Source organism: Anguilla rostrata, chromosome 8 (assembly GCF_018555375.3).
Source record: "Anguilla rostrata isolate EN2019 chromosome 8, ASM1855537v3, whole genome shotgun sequence".
Lineage (NCBI taxonomy): Eukaryota > Metazoa > Chordata > Actinopteri > Anguilliformes > Anguillidae > Anguilla > Anguilla rostrata.
This window is the reverse complement of record NC_057940.1, coordinates 50,597,184-50,621,975: the sequence shown is the minus strand read 5'-3', so window position 1 is coordinate 50,621,975 and position 24,792 is coordinate 50,597,184. Positions and strand designations below refer to the sequence as shown.

The window sequence follows — 24,792 nt, the reverse complement described above, 5'->3', positions numbered from 1 at the left end:
ACTTTCTTTTCACATTTTAGTGAAGAACTATTTGTCTTCTGTGAATATTTGCAATCAGTTTCCTTCTTTTCAATAAGGTGAATGTAATCAATAAACGTGGTGGTTGTAAGAGTGTGTGCTTTAATGTGTTTGAGCTGGCCTCTTTGTTACAAAGACATGTCCAAGTGTATAGATGCCAAACATGCCCTAACAGCACAGGACTGCATGTCATCCATGTAACATGTATGTCTGTGGCTTGGGGCCTTGGGGAATGACATGTACAGTAATACATATGACTGGTTCTGTGCCATTTACACCGGTCGTTTTATGCATCTTGAGCATCTGGATTATATCCAGTCAGGGTTATCCCATCAAATCGGTGTGAATGCTCTCAAGATGCATTAGGAGCAGATTCAAATTCGATCCCTAAACCACTTCAGGAGGTGGTCTGAGATGCATTTAGAGTAATTCTCTCCGAAGCCCATGTTGACCAACCTATCCCAAATGATAAGGTCTGTGACACACTGGTCCCTGTATATAGACACAGGAAATTCATATCACAAACAAGATGGAGGACACGTGTGGTTGGACATTAAGCAAAATAGGCTGATATGGAGAATGGAGAGATAATCCTGTTCAGGATGCTGCAGGATTAATCTATCTCATCAGCCGTCTTGTGTTGTAGTTAGCTATCGATATGGTATCCTTCCTTAACTTTAAGAAAACTTGCCATAACACAAGCTGTTTTGGAACCGACTGCCATCTTTGTTCTTCGAGAGTCAGAGCAAAACAGGAAGTGGGTTGTTAAGGTTTTGTATTTTACTCCAAAAATGGCAATCAGTTTTCAATCCGGTTAACCTGTGATGCATCTGACAACAAAGTGTAAATGTAATGTGGTTAAGTCTTATTCGGACACAACCTAGATAAAAATCATTTGAAGTAACCAGGTGAAAATGGGGTGAGTGAGAACATGTCACATACTCCATATTAATTTGACTCATCAGAGCTATGCGCACATGTCCCAGTTGACACATATGAATACTGATCCTCAAGTCTTTGGGAAGTATGTTATTCTTTTGGTAACTTTTTTTTTTTTTTTTTGGTCTGCAGTGAAAATCCAGCCCTACTGTAAAACATTATGATAGCACACTGTGTACATTGGGGGTTTTCAACCATTTCTGATCCACAGACCCCCACCCAGGCTCAAAGGTGGAGTAGAGGGTGTGATCTCAGACCCGCGGTGCTGCCTTTGCAAACATCCCTGTGGACCACAGACCTCCAGTTGTAAACCCAGGAAGTGCAAACTTCCACACCCTATTTTAGTACAGCCTGCAGTTCAGTACTGGCCTCTAGAGGGTGCCCCAGCATGGCTGCGTTATAGGCCAATGTTCAATGTTCATGTGAGATTTATATTTGTATATGTATATATATACACACACACACATAGTGTTTAATAATGCTTTCATTTAATCAAGCCTATAAATGAGTATCTGCCATTGACCCTCCTGCATATTACACAATAAACAAATGGTTGGGGGGGGGGGGGGGATTAAGAAATATGTTGAAATGCATATCATTATTATATTTGGCACTATATTTTTGAAGTAAGACTGTACAGAGCTAACAGATGGTTTCTATCTCTCATCCAGAAGTGGTGGCTAAGTGGGGGAACCAGGTCATGGGAGTGGGTATGAGGGGTGTGGAATGAGCAGTGTGAGCATGTAGAAGTAATCAATTCTGAGATTCATTCATTAACAAGAAAATCTATTTGTCTCCGATATTCCCTTCACTGTGTATGTTCCCAATGATGATTTTTTCATGTGTAATCAATTACTTGTTTTGGAAATTATAAAAAATGAAGAGTCTTTTTAACCATATCTTTATGAATACATTTGTACATAAATTTAAGAAATCGGCCAAATAATTTTTTGCACAATTCATTTTCCTCAATTTTGTTTTTGTAAGGTGAAAAAGGTTTGAGGCAGGAACTGTAAATTATCAGTATTCTTTATTTGGCAGAAGGGGAATCAGTTCACACAACAAAGATGCATGTGCAATTTCCACAGAGGGGCAGTTCCTCTGGGCATTTATAACATATCACATGTAGTCATATCACACCATTCGGTGTTTGCCTTCAGCTCAGCCAATCATCATTTATCATGTTTGCTGGTCTCCCAAATAAGGTCAACATGGTCAGATTTACTGCTTCCCCTCCCATCTGAACTACAATATTAGTAATTAAGAACAATGGATAATATTGATTAATATAAATTAATTATGTTAAGAAAAATACACACATATGTAAAATGTAACATGTTAACTCTAACATCCCCCCTTTAAACACATATGAATATAATGAATATAGGCATTACAATCAATAAAAGGTTAACATGTCAGGTCTCACTCATTTAAGATGGCTTGACCGGCCTCATCTTTAATTATTGTATATAGTTACAGTATTAGCAAATCACCACTTATTACATTTTACTGGACACCCATATAAAGTCAATAAAGTTAGACATTGTTTTAGAGAGTAAGCTTGGGCCAAACTCCCTCTCCATTTCAGGCCCTCTCCCATATAATGTACAGAATGTTAGTTATTGTATTAGTTAATATGAGTAAAATTACACACATACAAATAATTATAAGTCATCCCAACATTTTCACTCTAACAATTTTCCCTTTAAACATATATTGATATAGCTAATGAATATTTGTTTCACAACAAAAAATGCCAGGTCTCACTCTTTTTAAGATGGCTTGACTGGCCTATTGCTTGAGTGCTAGTTTATTTCACTACAGTAATGTGATGTGGTTATTATATCATATCCTAACATATGAAACATAGCTTTTTCAATGTTTGCTGTATGAATTATGTCTGACCTAATAGTGGTTAAAAAAAAGTAATTGTGGAACACCTGAAAAGAGGCACTGGCCTCATTACAGCAACTACAGAATTACAGAATTACAGAATTTGTGTGCAAACCCAACATTTAGATACATTCATGATGTCAGCATACTGCAGAAAGGACTGGCAGTAGGTGTTTCCAAGGAGGTATCTCCTCTGATGATTGACAGGTGCTTGTTGCTCAGCATTCAGGAGGACCCAGAGTCAAGATGCATGTCCCAATTCCACAGAGGGGCAGTCCCTCTTTATAACAGTCGTATCACATCAATCTGTGTTTGCATTTAGCTCAGCCAATCATCATTTGTTATGTTCACTGGTCTACCAGATAAGGTCAATAAGGTTAGAATTCCTGGTTCTGAGAGAGAGCTTAGGCAGAACTCCCTCAGTAGTGCAGACCCCTCCCATCTAAACTACAATGTTATTATTCAGTAACTGTGAACTATGGATAATATTGATTAGTTATGTTAGTAAAAATACACGCTAACACATATATAGTTTAACCCTGTTTACCCGAGCGAGGGTAAACGTTGCCGACTAAGAGGCACAGGAAGTTGATTTTAAAAAGTCGATGCTTTCCCCCAAAAAAAACAGTGTTGGAATTTATTTACAGTGGGCAGTGCAGAGATATGTCGTTTTATCACGGAAACATACAGACATACACGAACTAACAAAAATAATAATAAACAACGAAAGATTTCAGGTTGCAAATACTTTCAAGAACACTTAAATTCTTGATAACTTACAATTCAGTTGTTGTATAACCTATGACCTTTTCCACTGAGATCCCACCACAGACTAACTTGGACCAGGGATCAGAGCTACTACATCCAGGTAGCTCCTTCCTCCAGCCAAACCAACACATCAATTAATCAATTATCTTTTACTTTTCATATTTCAAAATCCCCAATAAGGCATAATGTACAATAGCATTTATATTGACTGAACAATGTAAAAATTACAATCGCACATTTCTCAGTTTCCTACTATACTAAAAAGTAACCCAAACCCACAACTGCCATGGCTCTTCCCAAAAGGAAAGGACTGAGCTTGCGCCAGAATTATTGTCAAACATTTTAACCCCAACTTTGTCATATACTGTATGCAGTCCTTTTTGCTGTTTTACTACTGTCTGGACATTCTGGGAAAACATTTGTCAGCTGCAATATTCTATTTATTCGAATGAAATGCTGATCATTACAGTTTCACTGTCGGTGAGATTTTTGACTTTCAGGCTTGTTGGGAAGAATTTATCATGTGTTTGCGCTTTGCTCATCAAGTGTGCAACGCACAGAGTGAGCAGGCCTGGGGTGCGTGGATGGTCACAGCGCAGCTGTTTGTATAATTGGTCCTGGTCCTCATCCTCATCCTCTTCCTCTTCCTCATGCTCATCCTCATCCTGCATTGATCTTCTCGGCAGCTGGTCAAAGATGGCAGAAATGAGATCTTGTCTTGCCCTTCTTGTCTCCTCCAGCAAAGACTTCCTTATCTCCAGTTTTTCTTTGGCTTTGAATGAAAGGCTCATCATGACAGTTTCACCATAGATGAGAATTCCTGTTGTCACGCCTGATGGGAAGAGTTCATCTGTTTGCACTTTGTGCATGAAGTGTGTGACATACAGTTTGAGCAGGGCTGTGGTGAGGAGACAGTCGGGCTGTAGCTGTATGTATTCCTGGTCCTGGTCTGATCTTCTCAGCAGCTTGTCAAAGAGGGTGGATATAAGAAGGGGATCCTTCAGTGCTTTTATTGCCTCCTCCAGTAAAGACCACTTTACCTTCTCTTTTCTTCTGGGATCGATCACTAGCAGACTCTTGGTTTTGTTCTTTGCCTTTACTGTTTGTGCTGTCATATCTTTAAAATGCTTCTCCATGTGCCAGGCCAGTATTGGAGCCACGTGAAAATAGAGGGGGATCATGGCTGGATGGTGCTGAGGTAAGCTGGAGACAGACAGGTTTATGGTCTGAGTACTCTACAGGAGTGTCAAGGATCTCACAGGTGTTAACTCGCCACATGGACTTTTCTTGAATGAAAATGTAATCTAACCTGGACTCCCTATTGTTTCGAGTGTAAGTGTATCTTCTTTCTGTCGGATTGACTCTTCTCCAGACATCCACAAGGCCAAGGGATGCTATGAACCTCTGAACACATTCTCGCAAAGTGGCATGGTGGTTCTGTGCTTCTGTAGGTGTCCTGTCCAAGTATGGGTTAAGAGCAATATTGAAGTTTCCGCCAATCACCAACACTCCTTCAGCACTCTCATGAAGGGCCAGTATGAGTGTGTCTAAAATATCTCCCTCTGATGGATGAATATACACACTCACAAGGGTGTACAGCTGGCCTCGTATTTTACATTTTACTATGATGTAACTTCCAAATGTATGTATATCGTTCTCAATTAACTCATAATCAATGTCCTTTTTAATGAGGATGGCAACTCTTTTACTGGGTGGATCATGCACTGCGTAGAAAGTGTGCCATTCTTCTAACATGTTGAATACACCAGTGTCCTTTGGTGCAATGTGAGTCTCTTGAAGAAAGACAATGTCCAAATTCCTGTTTATAATTTCCTGTACAAGTCTAATGTAAGTCACTTTGTTTTTAAGGCCATTTATATTCCAGGACATAAGCGATATCTGAGCTTCACCTCTGTTCATGGCTGCAATACGTGAAGATTCCCTGCTTTGAAGTTCACATAAGTACAGTTCCCCTGCTTCAGACATCACATACAGTAGAGTTCCTCTGCTTCAAGCATCACAGACAGTAGAGTTCCTTTGCTTCAGGTGTCATATATAGTACAGTGAATCTGTTTTAGATGTCACATGCAGTATTCCCTTGCTTCAAATCGGACTCTCTGCGTTATGTACCTGTGTGAATAGCAGGCCTGTGTCAGATGAAGACGACAATAAAAGGCACATCAAGTGTTTCAACACTGATCTCCTGAAAAAGTGCATTGTCAGTGCTATAGCCCTGTTTATATACACAGGAAAGGAGCTCTAGATCTGTAGTCACAGCTGCTGTGGTCTGCACTGTATGTCACAGACTGTACTGCAGAGTTCCAATAGTTCCCATGAGAGAATATGTTATTAAATGGGAGCATTGTGTTAGGTCAGGGCTGTGTAAGTAACTGAGAATGAGGCAGGAAATCCCAGACAAACTGCCCATTTAGTGCAGTCTGTGTTTGGCACCCCTCATGACACAGATTCCTTATGCTTACCTGCTGTCCAGTCACAGTTCTGTGAAAATATAATTAACTTAATGTGCTTGGTGCCTTAAATCCAAACCAATGATAGATCAAATTTTTTTGTATATATTCAATGTCAATTCAAAACATTAATAGTAGACACAGTAGCTGTGTTGGTTTCCTTCAGACAACACTGTTCAGTGTTGTTCATGTCAATCATTGTTCATGTCAATGATAGCACTGTAATTCTGTGCAGTATTACAGCAACTTAGCTTGTCGCTGTGTTTGAGTAATGTAATTTTACTCACCTGCACAATTGTGAGTACACCTGTAGCGACCACCAGAGTTCACCGAACCTGAAAGTGTCAAATGATTGAGATAAGCATGCGACCTCCAAAATTTGGACCAATAAGAAACATTTGTGTGTTGATTCATGACCAAACATGGAGTGGCATTTCTGAGTGATCACCTTTGTTCTATCCTTTTGACACTACGCACAAAAATTGTTATGTTATTGAACCTCCATTCCTGAGTAAAAGAAAGACTGATGAAGCATACTCCTCTTCTAGTGTGTTCATTCTTAATTATAACCCAATATAGTGGGTACATAACTATACATATATATATATATATATACATTGTTTTTGATAGTTATACATTGAAAACGATAAATATACATCATTTCTGATATATATTGAATCTTGAACTGATGCACTTGTTGTACGTCGCTCTGGATAAGGGTGTCTGCTAAATGCCTGTAATGTAATATATACATTGAAAACACTATATATATATATACATATGAATGCATAGAAAATATTTATATTGAAAAAATGATTAATATATACTGAGTATTTAATTGATATTGAATGAAAAAAGTCATAAGCCGCGTTTCCACCAAAAGTACATGGAACTTTTAGTCCCAGGAACTACTTTTCAAGGAACTAAAAGGTTCCTTCAGCCCATGGTTGTCTGCAGCCGCGTTTCAACCAAAATTACCCGGAACTTTCAGTCCCAGGAACTACTTTACCAGGAACTAAAAGGTTCCTTCAGCCAATGGTTGTCTGCGTTTCCACCGGGGTATAAAGTACCGCGAAGATTAGGCAAATTAGCCCACTGACGTTGTCGTCGGTCCATCTGTCATATGATTTCTTCTGTAACCCCATACTACCACCGAAGTAGCCTACATTATTTTCTAATAACCGGGACAGCCCAGAGGGGTTTATTCCACTTATATACAACGGGTTACCAACAATGACTATATATGGTTACTTTTGTATTTATTGATTTTCATATATCCTCTCAAACACATTCATTATGTTTTTATGCGAACATTCCCTTTCATGTCTTGACATCCGAAGCGACAGAATGCATTCACATTTATATGTATAACTGGCAACAACAGCAGAAAACATGCACACGTTGTAAACAATTTGCTGTTTTATTACTTTCTCGTCGTCAATTCCATATAGGCTAATCCCAAAATGACAAGAATAGAACAAAAACTCGGACTTGCGTAAAAATGTAAATTAGTAGTGGTACAGCCACCGTTTGCTTTCCTTCGAAGTTACTGCTAGCCGAGCAGCGAAGTGTGCCCTCCAGATGCAAACCATGCACCATAAATTAGTCCATAGTCTTCCTGGTCTTTTCGTGGAATTGAAAAATGGCAGTAAAATTGAGTAAAATTACAGCAGTCTGAAAAAGCTAAAGGGAAGATTACTAGAATTAACCTGTTATTTTACCCGGACAAAAAGTGCGGAAGGTGATTTCCAGTTTGCTTGTACTGTATCACCAATGTTAATTACGTAGAACTACCGCATACCTCACATCTGTATCAAACGTTTTGAGTCAATTACAACGGGCTAACAAAGAAAATCCGGAAGAAAATATTCAGCAACCGAATTAATCCGTTTGAATGTTTTAGTACGTAATATGCTGTCCCAGCACGAATGCTTAGCATTTTATAAAACGAATACTAAAGCAAGAAAAGAGCAGAAGAGCACACGTTATAATTCCAAGACGTTGGCAGGCTATAACCAAAAGTAGGCTACTGCGCCGCATAACATACAAGTTTGATTTGAAGTAATTATGAAAATAAATTGGTTTGCCGCTGCATATTTTCAAACATGGCGGGTAATGGCGGAAAATAAATACAATACAAATGCTACGAGTACTCGACCAATCAGAAATGTTCAGCACTGCAAGCTCCACCCAAAAGGTTCCTGTACTTTTGGAAAGTACTACCCCCCGAGCAGGAACCTTTTTGGGGGTAAAATAAAGCCCCCCCTAAATTTAGACCCTAGTTCCTGCGGTGGAAACGCACTGAGTTCCTCAAAAGGTTCCTAGTTCCGGGGTAAGTTCCTGCGGTGGAAACGCGGCTATATATATACATCGAACTTTGATTTGCCATTAGGTCCTCCACTGCAGAGGCCTGTGAGCTGTGGTGTAGTGCAGGGTATACGCAGGTATATGGCGTATACCTACTTATTTTTCAGTCAGAATTGCGTATACCCACTTCTAAATCCCCTCTGATGCGCATCATTCATTAGTAGGGAGGTCGAACGTTCTGCCCGCAATGTGATCACAATGAGCGTTTCACGCTCAAACATAAAACAAAACTGGCATCTGGGCTCACTTTCTAACAGGTCATTTAACAAGGAAATATACAAAATAAGAGTCGATAAAGCTATTAAATCGTTTCAAAAGTACACTGACAGTTCAGCAATGGCACGCACTTTCTTTAGAAAGTCAGAAATTATTATGCTAATTTGTCCTTGTTTACGAGCATTTGTGTATGCACTTCACGCTGCACCGAAATCAGTTGGTCATTATAAAAAAAATCTATACGCACTGAAGGCATTATTGCACATTTTATTACAATAAAAACTCACTGAGAAATAAGTTAATCGGCTATTATTTATTCATACTTTCATATATTTTGGTGTCCTAAAAACGGAAATTTATCACGTGACCAAGTCGTATTTACAAGGTGTTTGCGTTTGGGCGGTCATGGCAACTGGTAAATTTATGGCCTGAACAATACGTACGCTGGGGATGTAAGGAGGTGGACCAATGAAATCACCCACTGTTGGTCACATGATAAATTTCCAGTTTAAAAAAAATAATTATTATTGATCATATTTCAATGTTACAATACATTGTATAGAAAAATATATATTACAGTTGATCACATTGAAAGATCATTTTAACATCTTATATTCATACATGAAACAATATCAGAATAAATTTCCAGTTGTCCACCATGTGATAAAAGCGAGGTGAGGTCAGTGAAACGTCACAACTCGTAAACTCGGGTATCATGGAACCGGTTTACCGCTGGTATTTATCACTTGGTCTGCCATTCGAGTGCAACTTCCTGGTGGTAAATTCGGAAATAACCGACTTTACGAGGTGACGAGGACCGACCGAATGCACCATTTCTACAGCCACTTTAGAAGCGAAATGGCACCAAAAAAATTGTCGCTCGCTATCTTATTCGAAATAACACCAGAAGGGATTTTGTATTGGTGAAATGAACTGTCATTCAAATTGCAGTCATCATCCCGATTGTTAAATTCTGATCCGTTTAAGTTATACCGGCAAAGAGGCTCTCCAAAATGTTTTCTAACATGGCTAGCTAGTAAATCTAGTTTGAACAAGGATATTTTTGCATGCAGATCTTAACCAATATGTTGTCTGCAGTGTGGCATAAAGCATTTTAGTTTTACGAATGGGTATTTTTTTTAATTACGATGAAAAGGAGACATGCGCGTTGCAAATTCTACTGCAATAGAATGCCCAGCCAACCTGGAGCACGTACATGACTTCTGGTGCCTAGATCGCCTGAAATCCTCATTTGAACAAGGATGTTTTTGCATAGATATCTTCACCAAGGTCTTGTCTGCAGTGTGGTATGAAGAACTTTAGTTTTGCGAATGGATATTTTTTAAAATTACAATGAAAATGAGACATGCGCGTTGTAAATTCCAGCAAGCTACTACAACAGAATGCCCAGCCTATCATTCCATATATATCAAACGTGTAATCCATCAATGTTCATTCCATATATATCAATGTGTAATCCATATATATCAATGTTCATTCAATATATATCAATGTTCATTCCATAAATATCAATGTTCATTCCATTAATATCAATGTTCATTCAATATATCAATGTTCATTCCATAAATATCAATGTTCATTCCATGAATATCAATGTTCATTACATAAATGTCAATGTTTATTCCATAAATATCAATGTTCGTTCAATATATATCAATGTTCATTCCATAAATATCAATGTTCATTCCAAAAATATCAATGTTCATTCAATATATATCAATGTTCATTCCATATATTTTATTTTATTTATTTATTTATTTTTTAATTTAACCTTTATTTAACCAGGTTAGTCTCATTGAGATTATAAATCTCTTTTTCAAGAGAGACCTGGCCAAGAAAGCAGCAGTCGATTACAGACACAACAAAATTTCAACATTTATAAAAGCAGACAAACAGCAATGTTCAAAGTTTCACAATCTGGTTAACATGAGTAATCTGTATTGCAACTAAGGGTCAACACAATTACAAGTTTCACTTTCCTCCATAACCTTAAGCCTTTTTAAAAAAAAATCATTTAATGATAAAAGCTCCTGTAAATTAAGTTCGTTCTGGAGCTCATTCCACACAGAAGGAGCTGAGAATTGGAATGCTTTTTTGCCAGTCTCAGTATGAGCCTTTGGCACAGACAATAAAACACTGTTTTGTGAGCGAAGTCGGTATTTTCCATTTGTCTGCTGGACAATGTACATGCATAGGTAAGATGGAAGCAATTTCAATATGGCCTTGTAAATGAAAATATACCAGTGACACAGCCTACGTAATGCCAAGTAGGGCCAGCCCACTTTTCCATCAAAAATGTGTAATTTGTGACAAACCTCAGTGCCCCATGATACACCATGTCCAACCGATGCAATGACGCTAAAGGTGCATGCATATATAAAATGTCTCCATAATCTATTACCGGTAAGAAAGTAGTTGAGACTAGCCTCTGTCTCACCTCAAGAGAAAAACAGGACTTGTTTCTAAAATAAAAACCCAACTTAAGCCTAAGCTTTTTTACAAGGGAATCTATATGAAACTTAAAAGTGAGACCATCATCTATTAAAAAACCTAGGTACTTATAAGTTGTCACCCTTTCAATTGGTTTATTCTGTGTGGTAACGATACAAGGTAATGTCCGCGGCTCTATCTTTGACCTGGTGAAGAGCATCAACTTGGTTTTATCAACATTTAAAATAAGCTTCAGCTGATAAAGCTGAGCCTGTATGGTATTAAAAGCAGAGGTATGTTATGTGATGTAGGTCTTCAAAAGCCTTTTTTACTGTTTCTGCATAAGAGTAGATGACTGTGTCATCTGCATAAAAATGAAAACTGGCATTTGCCACGTGTTTGCCAATATTGTTTAAATAAACCGTAAATAAAAGAGGTCCCAGGACTGAGCCCTGCGGCACCCCATTCTGTACAGTGAAAACACTAGATGTCTTTCCATCGAACTGGATGCACTGTGTTCTATCTAAGAGGTAGCTTCTGAACCAGGAAACTGCCTGGTCAGAAAATCCTATATTGACTAGTCTTTGTAGCATGATGTCATGATCTACAGTGTCAAATGGCTTTGACAGGTCAATAAAAGGGTGACGCAGTGTTGCTTCTTATCCAGCGCACTGATAACATCATTAACCACTTTAATTGCTGCAGTAGTAGTGCTTTGATGTTTTCTAAAACCTGATTGGCACTCAGCTAAAATATTGTTGTTGCTTAAAAATCCCTTGATCTGATCACACACCAGTGTCTCCAAAACCTTAGCCAGAATTGAAAGCTTAGAAACAGGCCTGTAGTTATCTAGATTTGAGGGCTCCCCTCCTTTAAATAGGGGCAGAACAAAGGCAGATTTCCATACACTGGGGATGACATTCAATTCAAGAGTGAGATTAAAGAGATACGTTAGGGGCTCAGCAATAAAATCAGAAGAAAGTTTCAATAGATAAGGATCCAAGTTGCTTTTATTGAGTCTATACCTTTAAGCGCTTTGTATACTTCTGGTACAGAAAAAGGGGAAAAACAAAAACTTTGTCCCATTCTCTTATTTACAACGGCATCAGTAAATATATATCGAAGATAAATATGTAATTCCTGTTTGGCTTACCATGAGTATATATATATATATATATATATATATATATATATATATATATATACACACACACATACACAGACACACACACAAATATAGTATCCTGTTGGAATTTCCATTATTTTTCTTTTTATTTATTTTGCCATTCCTGTAGACCAAAAATTGTTAACTGAGCATTCTAATTCTAACACTTCAACACTGTAAAACTCTCTACTAGTAATTGAAAGCAACGGAATTCTAGAACACTGAAAACATTTCTTAAAAAACATTCCAAAAATCTACACTTCAAAGGTTAAAATAATGTATAACAGTTTTGAAATCACATATTTTTTATACTTACCATTTTTTCATCTCTAGCACTGTGAACTTTTAACTAAACATAGAACTAATCAATATGTACAAAGATATGATAGAAGAGTTTTGTTCTGAACATTGCGGAATAATCTACAACCGTTTCTGTTTCAATTGTCATTTCCCATCTGTGGGGATGTTACTGGGTATTTTGAAACAATTGTTTTCCCCATTTCTGGCTTCTACAAATATTATCAAGAGGGAAGACATTAACAAAATATCAGTGCGAATCTGCACTGTACCACAGAACCAGATGTGTTCTTTCAGAGAATAATAAGATTGTATTTGAATACTCACTGGTCCTTCAGCTCTGTACCTGCAGCTTCATCTCACCAATCAGACATTAGATTCTTCAATAGGCTACCAAGGTGAAAACTCAGTGCTTTACCTCCTCAGTTTGGTCAATAACACTGCGAAATTGGCTGCTGCTGTTTTGTTTTATACTGTTTTGTATTTGTTTTGTACATCAGACACGTCATAAAACCATTTGACACCATAATGCAGATCTGTTGGTTTAATTCAGACCTACACCCAGTGCAAACATATAGTGAAAGAATTAGAAAACAAAGGTAAACAGATAGAAGAACGTAACATAATAGAGGAGTGTTGTTTTGTTTGATGACAAGTATAACAATCCGGATCTCCTGGCACACACCCCACACAACCATGTGAATCAATAATGCCAATCTGCATGTTTGGTCATTCAGATGAATAGAGACTGTGCATGCCAGAGGAATAAGAATATAACACATGAAACAATATGAGGTAATTAAGGAGTGGGGTATTGCATGGTGACACCTATGAGGATCTGTATTTCATAAAATGAGAATTAGGGGAGTTCGAGCTTCATTTTTGTGAAAATTAGTTATATGCAAATAAATGCTAAATTTATCATTCTTTTTATGTGTGTGATGTGAAAAATGTAATGTAAAAACTTTAAAATCAGGATGTAATTATTGTTTTTAGGTAGTTCTTAGTGATAAAGCCGATGGAGCTGGAATTAGACTGCATGGTCCAATCTGTACAGAAACAACATCCAGTCACAAATCTTTAGCTTTCAGACCCCACAGTCAGCTGTGTTGTTTTTGTCAAGTGATTCTGAGATTTATTCAAATAAGCAACAAATTAATTTGTCTCCCATATTCCCATGGCTGAATAAATTACAAATGTTTAGTTTTTCATGTGTAATCAATGACTTGGATTATGATAAAACAAGGAGAGTTTTTTAACACCTCTGTACACATTTGTACAGTATTTTTGGAAATTCACAAATTAGCTTTTACATAATTAATTCTCTCAGTGTTGTTTTCATATGTGCAGTACCTTTTTTGTTTTACTACTGTTGATACAGTGGTCACAGGTCATGCATAAAGAAAATAATAATTAAAAGGGAGAAAATAACAATAATCTGTTTTAAACAGATTAAAAACAATCTGTTAATATGCATTTTAGTTTTACTTTTTAATGATTTCATTTTTTTTTTTTTTTTTTTTTTCTTTTGAGGAAGTTCTAAATCCAAAAGATAAAATCTAACTTTCAAAAATGAAAAAACGAAAGTGGAAAACATTGGCACCAGATGATCCTGTTAGATTGCCCAATGTAGGCTGTGGTGTGGCTAAATAAATGCAATTTACATATGTAAACTGCACTGTCTATCGTTCCATAGTCTTTCATATTCACACGACTGTAAACATCACATCACAAGATGTGATGTTTATAGTCAGGGCAAGGTGTTTGTCTTCAGTCCAATGGCCAGGCATGATAAATCACGTAACATAACATAATGACGAGAACAGGCCATTCAGCACAACATTGCTTGCCATTTTCTTACTTTTGAATTGTACTTACTGTAATGCTCAGTTTACCTACAAATTAGACAGCATCTAGCACAGCTATAAGGCCTGGTCTTCAAAACCCCCAGAGTTTCTGCATCAACTTTAGCATGACCTGGCAAGCTAGTCCACGCAGTGAGTACTCATGTAACCTTTAAATATTCACACATTTCATTAGAAAAAATAAAACCTCAAAACACAGCTTTAATATTTCAAGTTGTTTAATTTCATAAAGATTTTAATAGATTATATCCTTTCGCTAACATAGGGGAGAGTCGCCATAACTGCAACGCTTAATAAATGTAACGTGGTTAATAACTTAATGTATAATGGCGCTCCCAAAGACATTTCTGGTTTGTACATGTGCAATTCAGTCCTCGACTGGCTCCCAAATAAAGGGAGCAATGTGATAGCTTTTTTATTTTCCTCTCCCTTATAGCTTTATTTGCCCACATTACTTCAACACATCCTGTTCCATCAGTCCTCGCTTCCCCAAGTCATCTTTACTAAAGTTTTGCTTTGTGTTCTCACAACTATAGCTTGACAGCTTCTATCTTTGCAGTCTATACCTCCTTACCCATTTCACTCTCAAACTTGCCTGCTTCCCAGGTTTTTAGTTTAGATAATCTTGTGCTACCCGAAGTATAAGCTGCCCCGGTGTAGCAGGACCCCTCCAGTTCAGGTGCAGCCCGTCATGCTTGTACAGGTCACTCAGTCCCAAAAGGAGTCCCAGTGCCTCATTAACATGTCTATTTTATTTGTATAGCACTTTTTACAGAAAACTGTCACAAAAACACAGTTTTCACAGAGTCACAGCAGGAAAATTGGGCAAAAACCAGACCTAAACCCCCAAAAAGCAAGTGAGGTAAAAACTCCCCAGTGGGAAGAAAAACATTCAAACCATGGCGAGAAAAAACTCCCCGATGGGAAGAAATCTCAGGAGGAACCTGGCTATAGTGGGGGAGCCCATCCTCCGCTGGCTGGCCTGGTGTAGAGGTAAAATGGATGTACCAGAAATGTAATAATGGATCTATCATTACAAATGATCAAATGGGCTCAGAAGGTTACAGTTGAGATATTAAACTAGTTAGTGAAGAAGAAAGTCCAAATGAAGGGATATATAATATGCAGTTTAACAGGGCATGGTGATGCATCAGGGGCTCCACGTTGCGTCAAGGTCTGGGCTTGAACCAGGAGCGGGACAGGGCTGGAGCAGTCTGCAAACTCAGGGTGAGGGAGAGCCCAGAGAGGTCCATGGGCTCAGGGCAATGGAAGCACAGGAGACCCAGGGAAAAAGAAATGGTGAAGATTAGGCACTGTCAAAATCTAATGTCAGAATTGTCAAATCCAATTTGGCATACATTTGAAAGCACTAAAAATATCCCACAATGCACTGTAATATTGTGTAAACAGCCATGGTCACTACAAAGGTGGAAGTGAACCATGATGCTTTGCAAACTGTTTGCAAAGCTTTTTTATCTTTATTATATGCATACATGTACAGGCGATGTTATGCATCAATGAATGAGGAAGGCAAACTCACTGGGCAGAGTCAAAATCAAATAGATCATTAGTTATCACACCAATGAATAAAGAACCATCTAGGTGGTATGTTTAAGGTTTTTTAGCTATACATGAGAGACATGTAGCCTAGGTGATGACACTGAAAGATGACTAAAGAGAAGGTCTGCTGATCCCTATATGGATATTCCCTAGATTAGAGATCAGAGAGTAATGAACTGTTTCAGACACAGCTATTGCCACCAGGATGGACATCTGGTAATGCAGCCAGTGATTCCACACCTTCCATCTCCAGGCTCAGAAGAATTCCTTAGTTGGGTTAAAAAAGAGCGAGAAGGCCAAGATGAACTGCACCACCATATGAGTTTGGGCTGGAACCCATTCATTCAAAGGTGAGAGTGGCAGAAGGCAACATTCTTCTGTATGTTGACAAATTAAGGCCTCAACAGCCCTCTCTCTTCTGGTGGAACTAGCCTTTCATAGAGTATATCAAGAAATGTGATGAGGTGGCCTGTGTTGTATAAACTGATGGTCAGTACTGTAGGGCACCAGCATTGGAAACGGCAGCATGCATGGTGATATTGCACCGCTGGAACTGAAGCTGGTTTCATCCACATGAGTTAATATGTGTATCATCTCAATTTGTTATACTTCTTTGAAACCCCACAAAAATCAGGTTTTATTTATTTATTTAGTTATCTTATTTTTTTATTACCCCCACCCTAAGAGGACCAAAAACTTTACAGACTTTACATTATATATATATATATATGCTGTACGGCATTCATAGCAATCATCCCCTCCATCCTACAATGATGTTTGACCTGGTTCTCAAATCTGTGCAATCTCAAATCCTCTATGTTTGATGCTTGAATTATAAATCTTTTGGCCATTAATATAATTATGTTTTTTTTATTATAGGACATTTGTCACCCAAATCGCCCAAAATTATATTGTAAAGGTCCAAATGACGCATGTCCTGAATATAGGACAGCCAGTTCTGTAGCTCCATCCAAAAGGATGCTCTCCATCCAAAAGGATGCTAACGTTTTATTTATTGAAACAATAGGGGGCAACTCTTTAATAAAACTGTGGAAAACTGATGATGGTGTTCCGTAACATTCAACAGGATAGAATGAGAAAATGAGGGTTAACAGACAGAGATAAAGTAATGAAGGAGTGGTGATTTGTGTAGTGTTGGATATGAGAATCTGTATTTTGTACCTCACAAAAATAGGTATTCTAATTGTATTCTAGTTTTACTTTTTATAATACTGAGTCATGTGATCTGTGATGTCACATTACCTCTTATCCATTTTATTCTCAATGGACAGCAGTATCTGATGAGCCCATGTGAGGCCTGGATGAGAAGGAATCCCTATCTGTATCTTCATTAGACGAGTGAGAATCCAGGTTAGTAGGTGATGAAGAAGAATGCATGTTGATATTGAATGACAGGAAAATCTATGCTGCTGCCCAATGAGTAAAAATTAGTTCTAGAACTGAGTGAGCTGAAATTCACATCAGTATCAGCCAATAGGAATCAATGTCAATATCCAACAAGTTCAAATTCGTGTCGATATCGGGTGAAATAAGAATCTATTTCAGTTCTTCATGAAAAATATTTCAGTGAGGAATCCATATTTAGATAATCTCTTATCATGATCAGTTAACACTCGGTCTCTACCCTCAGATGAAAGGGAGATCTTCACGTTCTTCACAGAAATTATAATATCTGATTTCCTGAAAGATTTTGATCCTCTCTTAGCCAAATGATTCATCCACACTTCTTTCTTTTTCCTCAGCAACTTGAACATGGACTTGAGAGCTGGTTCTCTCTGTCTTTTTAGAGCATGCTGCAGAAATGACCAATTCACTGTTTGTGGTTCCATTCTGTAGATCTCTGTCAATGCCATGCTTTGCTCCTGCTTCTTGTTTTTGAAGGGCCCCAATTGCCATTCCAAATATCTGGCCAGTCTGGAGTCGACAAAGAGGAACTGGCTAACAATACATTCATCTGAGTCTATTTTTGCTGTAAGGGCACCAGGTCTGGAGTTTTTAGCTTTTAAAAGTGGGGTGAATGAGAAAGGGATACCTTGACTGTTTGACAACAAGCTAAGGCAAATGGGATCATGGTCTGAAGTCTTTGTTTGTCTGATCTTACAACTCTGAACTAAACTGACAGAAGTTTCCTGTATGAAAAAGTAATCTAACCTTGACTCGGTATCTCCTTGAGCATACGTGTATCCTCTCTCCGTTGGGTTGATTTTTCTCCAGATATCCACAAGATTGAGGGATGTTGCGAATCTCTCAACACATTTCCGCAAATCAGCATGTTGTTTATTTCGTCTTGTTGATGTCCTGTCTAAGTGCGGGTCGAGTGCAGTGTTGAAGTCTCCTCCAATTACTAGCACCCCTAAATCAAGCCCATTTAGGCAGAGTGCGATATTGTCTAAAACACGGTTGTCATGTTTGTGGTTGTACACATTCACAAAGGTGAAAAGATGACCTCGTAGTTTACCGAGAAGTATAATGCTACTTCTTTCATTATCTTTACATTCATGAACATATTCCCAATCCATCGTCTCCCTAATTAGGATGGCCACTCCTTTTTGAGATTTATCATACTTTGTGAAATATGGTGTGAAGCCATCCAGCTCATCAAATACATATTCGTCATCTGGGCCAATGTGGGTCTCTTGAAGAAAGGCAACGTGTGAATCCTTGATTTCTTCCAAAACGCTTTTCTTTTTATTTTTATATTTAAGTCCATTAATGTTCCAGGATAAACAATGAAGGACTTGATGTCTTGATCCACTCATGTCTGTAAAACATCGGCTAGAGTATGAATGAATGAATGAATTAATTAATTTATTTATTTATTTGACAATATAAAAACAGGATTTCATAAGACTGCATAGCAGACAGCAATCCTTTAAAAACTGTCAAGGATAGAAACAGAAGACAGCCAGCAGGCTTACTTCCATTGTGGCCCTCTAACATTCAAACACAGACATGACAAAACATCCAATACAATACAGTTAATGCAATAAAAACACATATGACAGAACAATACATTCATCACAGGAGAGACAGCATACTGGCAGACTGGCAGATTATATTGTAAAAAACAATGAAAATGAGAATCAACTAGATGGGCACGAGAATGGAAAAATAACTCTGATCAATTTATTTTGTGCTGTTTGTGATTTATGTTTGAGGCGCTGAGGTAATCCTCATGACTGGCTTTATGTGAACTGAGATGTTGGCAGCAACATCGATGAATCAGCTGAGGTGTGAATCGGCTGTAGTAATGTCCCAACAATCAGCAGTGTGCGTGCGTGCAGGTATGTTCGCATGCAACATTGAGTTGCACTGTAAACCTCAGAACCCTTGCAAAAGCCATGCGCCACTGCTGGAAAAAATCATGAGGGAAACTCTAATATATAAGGAATTCTTGCGTCCATTATTTTTCATTTCATGTATTTTGTAATTACTGTATACAAAAATGTCCGTAACTGAACATTCTAATTCTGACATAACAATCCCTCCTGAAAATTGAAAGCAATGGAGTCCTTAGACAACTGAATTGGAATTTTGAAAAAAAAAATCTATTCTTCAAAGTGGAAAATAACACAAAGCTGGAAAAGAACAGAATTCTCTGTTGGGTGTCATTTTTATGTTTTTAAATCATATATCTAAAAAACTTCCCTTTTTTCAACAAATTCTTTAGCATTGAGAATTTCTGACTGAACATACAACTAACCAAAACTGTCAATTGTCATTTGCGGGGAAGTCACTGGATAAAAATATTTCAAACTATTATTTTCCACATTTTTGGCTTCAATGAATATTATTAAGAACGGAAACACTGGAAAATATCAGTGCGAATCTGCACTGTACCACAGAACCAGATGTGTACTTCAGAGAATAATAATGTTGTATTAGAATACTCACTGGTCCTTCAGCTCTGTACCTGCAGCTTCTTCTCACCAATCAGACATTAGATTCTTCATCTAATGTCTGATTGGGCTACTCAGGTGAAAACTCAATGCTTTACCTCCTCGGTTTGCTCAACAACACTGCGTAATTGGCTGCTGCTGTTCTGTTTTATACTGTACTGCGAAAACATCTTATAAAAAAAATTGCACATACTGTACCTCCCAGTTTTGGCTTTAATTACATCAGACACACGTTATAAGACAATTTGACACAATAATGCAGATTCGCTGGTTTAATTCAGACGTACACACAGAGCCAATACATGTTGAAAGAATTAGAAAATAAAGGTTAACAGACAAAATAACGTAAAATAATAAAGGAGTGGTGTTTTGTTTGGTGAAAAGTATGAGAATCCGTATTTTGTGGCACACACCTCGCAAACCCATGTGACTCAATAATGCCAATCTGCATGTTTGGTCATTCGGGTGAACAGAGACTGTGCATGCCACAGGAATGAGAATAGAACACATGAAAGAATATGAGATAATTAAGGAGTGGGGTTCTGCATGGTGACACCTATAAGGATCTGTATTTCATAACTTGAGAATTAAAGTGTCATATTTGTAAAAATAGGTTATATGCAAATAAATGCCAAATTTATCATTCTTTATATGTATGTGATGTTATAAATTTTAAAAACAGTGTGTAATTACTGTTTATAGATTGGTCAGATTGAGATGGAATTAGACTACATGGTCAAATCTGTATTTAAACAACAGTCAGCTGTGTTGCTTTTGTCAAGGGATTCTGAGATTCATACAAATAAGCAAGATATTAATTTGTCTCCCATATTCCCATAGATGAATAAATTACACACATTTAGTTTTTCATGTGTAATCAATGACTAGGATTATTATAAAACAAGGAGAGTTTTTTAACATCTCTGTACACATTTGTACAGTATTTTTAAAAACCCACAATTAGCTTTTACATAATGAATTCTCTGAGTATTGTTTTCATATGTGCAATACCTTTTTTCTGTTTTACTACTTTTGATAGACTAATCACAGGTCCTGCATAAAGAAAATAATAATTAAAAGGGAGAAAATAACATTCAAAAACATTTAAAAATCTGTTAATATGCATTTTAGTTTTACTTTTTAATGATTTTATGATTTAATGATGATATTTATTTATTTATTTTTTTTGAGTAAGTTCAAAATCCAAAAGATAAAATCTACCTTTCAAAAATGAAAAAACCAAAGTGAAAACATTGGCACCAGATTATCCTGTCAGGTTGCCCAATGTAGGCTGGGGTGTGGCTAAATAAATGCAATTTAGTTATGCAAACTGCACTGTCTATCCTTCCATAGTCTTTCATACTAATAATCACAAGATGATGTTGATGTTTACAGTCAGGGCAAGGTGTTTGTCTTCAGTCCAATGGCCAGGCATGATAAATCACATAACATAACATAATGACGAGAACAGGCCATTCAGCACAACATTGCTTGCCATTTTCTTACCTTTGAATTGTACCTACTGTAGTGCTCAGTTTACCTACAAACTAGACAGCATCTAGCACAGCTCTAAGGCCTGATCTTCAAAAGCCCCAGAGTTTATGCATCAACTTTAGCATGACCTGGCAAGCTAGTCTACGCAGTGAGTGCTCATATCACCTTTAAATGTTCACATGTCTCATTAGAAAAAAATAAAACCTCAAAACACAGCTTTAATATTTCAAGTTGTTTAATTTCATATTGAATAGCCAACCACCTCCAGAGTCACTATCTCTCAGCTCCTCTATCTAGCAACTGCTCCTAAAGATGAAGAAGTCATATATTTTTTTTTTAATTTTAAAAGATTATATCCTTTCGCTAACATTGGGGAGAGTGTCAATGCTTAATATATGTAACACGGTTAATAACTTAATGTATAATGGCGCTCCCAAAGACATTTCTGGTTTGTACATGTGCAGTTCAGTCCTCTACTGCCTCCCAAAGAAAGGGAGCAATGTGATAGCTTTTGTTCTGTTCCTCTCCCTTACAGCTTTATTCGCCCACCAGGTAGACTGTTTTTTCAAACATATAATTATTCTTTTTTACATTTGGAATGAATTCATTTGTGCATCAAGAATAAGGCTTTTGAACCTGCCCCACTTTTCATTCACTGTCTTTTAATCAAGAAGTTATTTAAACTCTTGCATCTTGTTAAATTTGACATGCCTAAAATAAATAACTTAATTTAGAGGAGGCCCTCTTAATTGGCCAAAATATATCAAAACTAACTGTGGAAAGATCACTTGTCCCAAATGACTCCACTACCTCTGTGCTGCAAATTCTGTTAAGATCAGTACACAGCACAAGATTCAGTGAGGAGTCTGTATTTTGATAATCTCTCGTCAAGACCAACTAACACTCTGTTCCAAGTGTGCAGAACCTTTTCAGCAGAGCTGAATTGGGTTATTGTTTCAACAGGTGAGGACTTGTGGGTGCAAGACAGAGAAATTCTGTGTAACTGTACATAACTTGAACAGTCAGATGTGTGCTTGTTAAGGCTGTGGAAATGCACAAAACCTGTATAACTGGGTGTGTGCCCTCCTGGACTGGTTAGGCTTGAAGTACATTACATTACATTACATTACAGGCATTTGGCAGACGCTCTTATCCAGAGCGACGTACAACAAAGTGTATAACCATAACCAGGAACAAGTATGACGAAACCCCTAGAGAGAAGTACCGGTCCAAGTACAGGGAACAACCGCATAGTTCAACTTGGACCCTGGTGGTTAAACTGATTAACACTGACAACGAGAACGGCAACAACGCAATCTATGGAAAAATAAAAATAAATAAAAATACAAGTAGTCGTTAAGACTGGCGCATCAACTATGTCACCTATTAAACAGCTGCCTAGTTACACCCCTAAGTTTAGTCATTTACAGGGGGGGAAGGGAGGGATGGGGAGAGGTGCAGCCTGAAGAGGTGGGTCTTCAGTCGTCGTTTGAAATGGGTCACAGTCTCAGCTGTTCTGACCTCCACAGGGAGGTCATTCCACCATCGTGGGGCCAGAACAGACAGGAGACGTGTTCTGGAAGTGCAGGTGCGAAGAGGGGGAGGTGCTAGGCGTCCTGAGGTAGCAGAACGGAGGGATCTGGCTGGCATGTAGGGTTTGAAAATCTTGTGAAGGTATGCTGGGGCTGATCCCTTGACTGCCTGGTATGCTAGAACCAATGTTTTGAATTTGATGCGAGCTATAACAGGCAGCCAGTGGAGGGTAGTGAGCAGGGGAGTTACGTGGGAGTGTCTGGGGAGGTTGAAGACCAGACGAGCCGCAGCATTCTGGATGAGCTGCAGGGGTCTGGTGGCAGATGCCGGTAGTCCAGCCAGAAGAGAGTTGAAGTTGAAGTATAGGATGTATATGAAATTACTGGAAGTGCATTCCACGATATAACTCTGGATTTTCTGGGGCCTGTCTCAGTGTTGGACTCCTCCAGTGGTCGACACATATCAGAACGATTCTTAGAATGCAAAGCTTTCATTGAATGAAGGGTTGCAGTTAAAGTAAGTGGTGACAGTGCAGTACCTTGGTTTTTCCTCTAGATGGCAGAAAGGGCTGTAATAAGAGAATCTGTGACAGAAACGGTAGCCCATATACTGACCTGATTCTCTGCTCCTGTTTGTACATTCTCTTATTTTGAGGACAGTGATAACCTGCAGATGTTTAAACAAGGGAATCGGGACTGCAGTTATGCAGGGTCTATAGGAGCCCTTCTGATTGATAGACTGTGTCCTTACAGTAGACTGTGCTGTACATTACATTCTCCTCAAGGGGGCGCCAGAGAGGGGTTTGCAACCTCACTAGCAGGGCTGATAAGGTGAGAAGTTCGGACTGAAAACCTCCCCACATCAGCTCACAGTGTGCACTGGATATTCGCAGAGCATCTTGAGTAGGACAGCAGGGAGCCGAACAAGAGGACATGTTGTGAACAAGCTTTATAGAGCATGGCGTACATTATGCCTAAATCACTGCAGGAGGTGGTCTGAGACGCATTTGAGACAGATGTTATACGAGTGTAAATACATCTGTCTCTCCAACACCCATTTGACAACCAAAACTCCTCCCAAAGAATAACGCAATGCAATGTAGCCATCCCCCCAAGCGGAACACGCGTAGCTTCACAATCGCAACACATGCAGGTGAAAATGGATTGAGGTAAGAGCTGTAAATAATCAGTATTCTTTATTCTGCTGAACTGGAGTCAGTTCACACAACAAAGATGCCTGTCCAAATTCCATAGAGGGGCGGTCCCTCTGGGCATTATTAACACTCAGATCACATCCCTCGGTGTTATTCACATACATATATATATATTACATATATATAAAATGAATTGTCAGCAAGGTGAGGATTCATTTATATATGTTTAATTTTCTGAACCAAAAAATTTTAATCACTAACACCCTTGTTTGACAAACGGCACTCTGAATACCAAACACAAGTGCATCAACCGCTAAAATACCTAATTTACTCAACATGTAAAATATATTTATTTGATTTCATTTCGTAATTATTATCAAAGATATGAATTATAAATCAAATCACCACATTCATCGATAAAAAGTGCAAACTGTTTGAATCTTTATCAAAATGTACCACTTACAACCAGATGAAAATTAAGAAATGTATCAACACATATTCATATCTAATCTAAAGACGAGGTTCATCTACCTTTAAACAATTAACAAAGGTTGCAGACATGAACAGTCACACAAGAAATGAATGAGAGAAGATACTAAACCACAGCATTTGTCCCAAAGTAATCCAAAAAGGCAAAAACCAAAAGACAGCAGTGTATTCCAAAGGAACCAGAGATTAAAAATAG

General features: G+C 38.0%; 3 long non-coding RNA genes across 3 annotated transcripts in view; all 3 read right to left on the bottom strand.

Moving 5' to 3' along the window:
• The window catches only part of LOC135261895 (uncharacterized), a 36,555-nt gene extending 23,512 nt beyond the window's left edge, over positions 1-13,043 (bottom strand). The window contains exons 1-2 of the long non-coding RNA XR_010332057.1: positions 12,910-13,043; positions 6,374-6,421 (exon numbers count right to left, since the gene is read on the bottom strand). This is a non-coding gene — a long non-coding RNA (uncharacterized LOC135261895). The remainder of the gene's footprint in view (positions 1-6,373; positions 6,422-12,909) is intronic.
• Positions 1-24,792, bottom strand: part of LOC135261892 (uncharacterized) — an 82,945-nt gene that overhangs the window by 34,999 nt on the left and 23,154 nt on the right. The gene's annotated exons all lie outside the window — the stretch shown is intronic.
• Positions 1,969-4,784, bottom strand: LOC135261897 (uncharacterized). Its single transcript, XR_010332059.1, has 2 exons — positions 3,284-4,784; positions 1,969-2,548 (listed from the first exon to the last, which is right to left on the bottom strand). It is a non-coding gene; the product is annotated as an uncharacterized LOC135261897 (long non-coding RNA).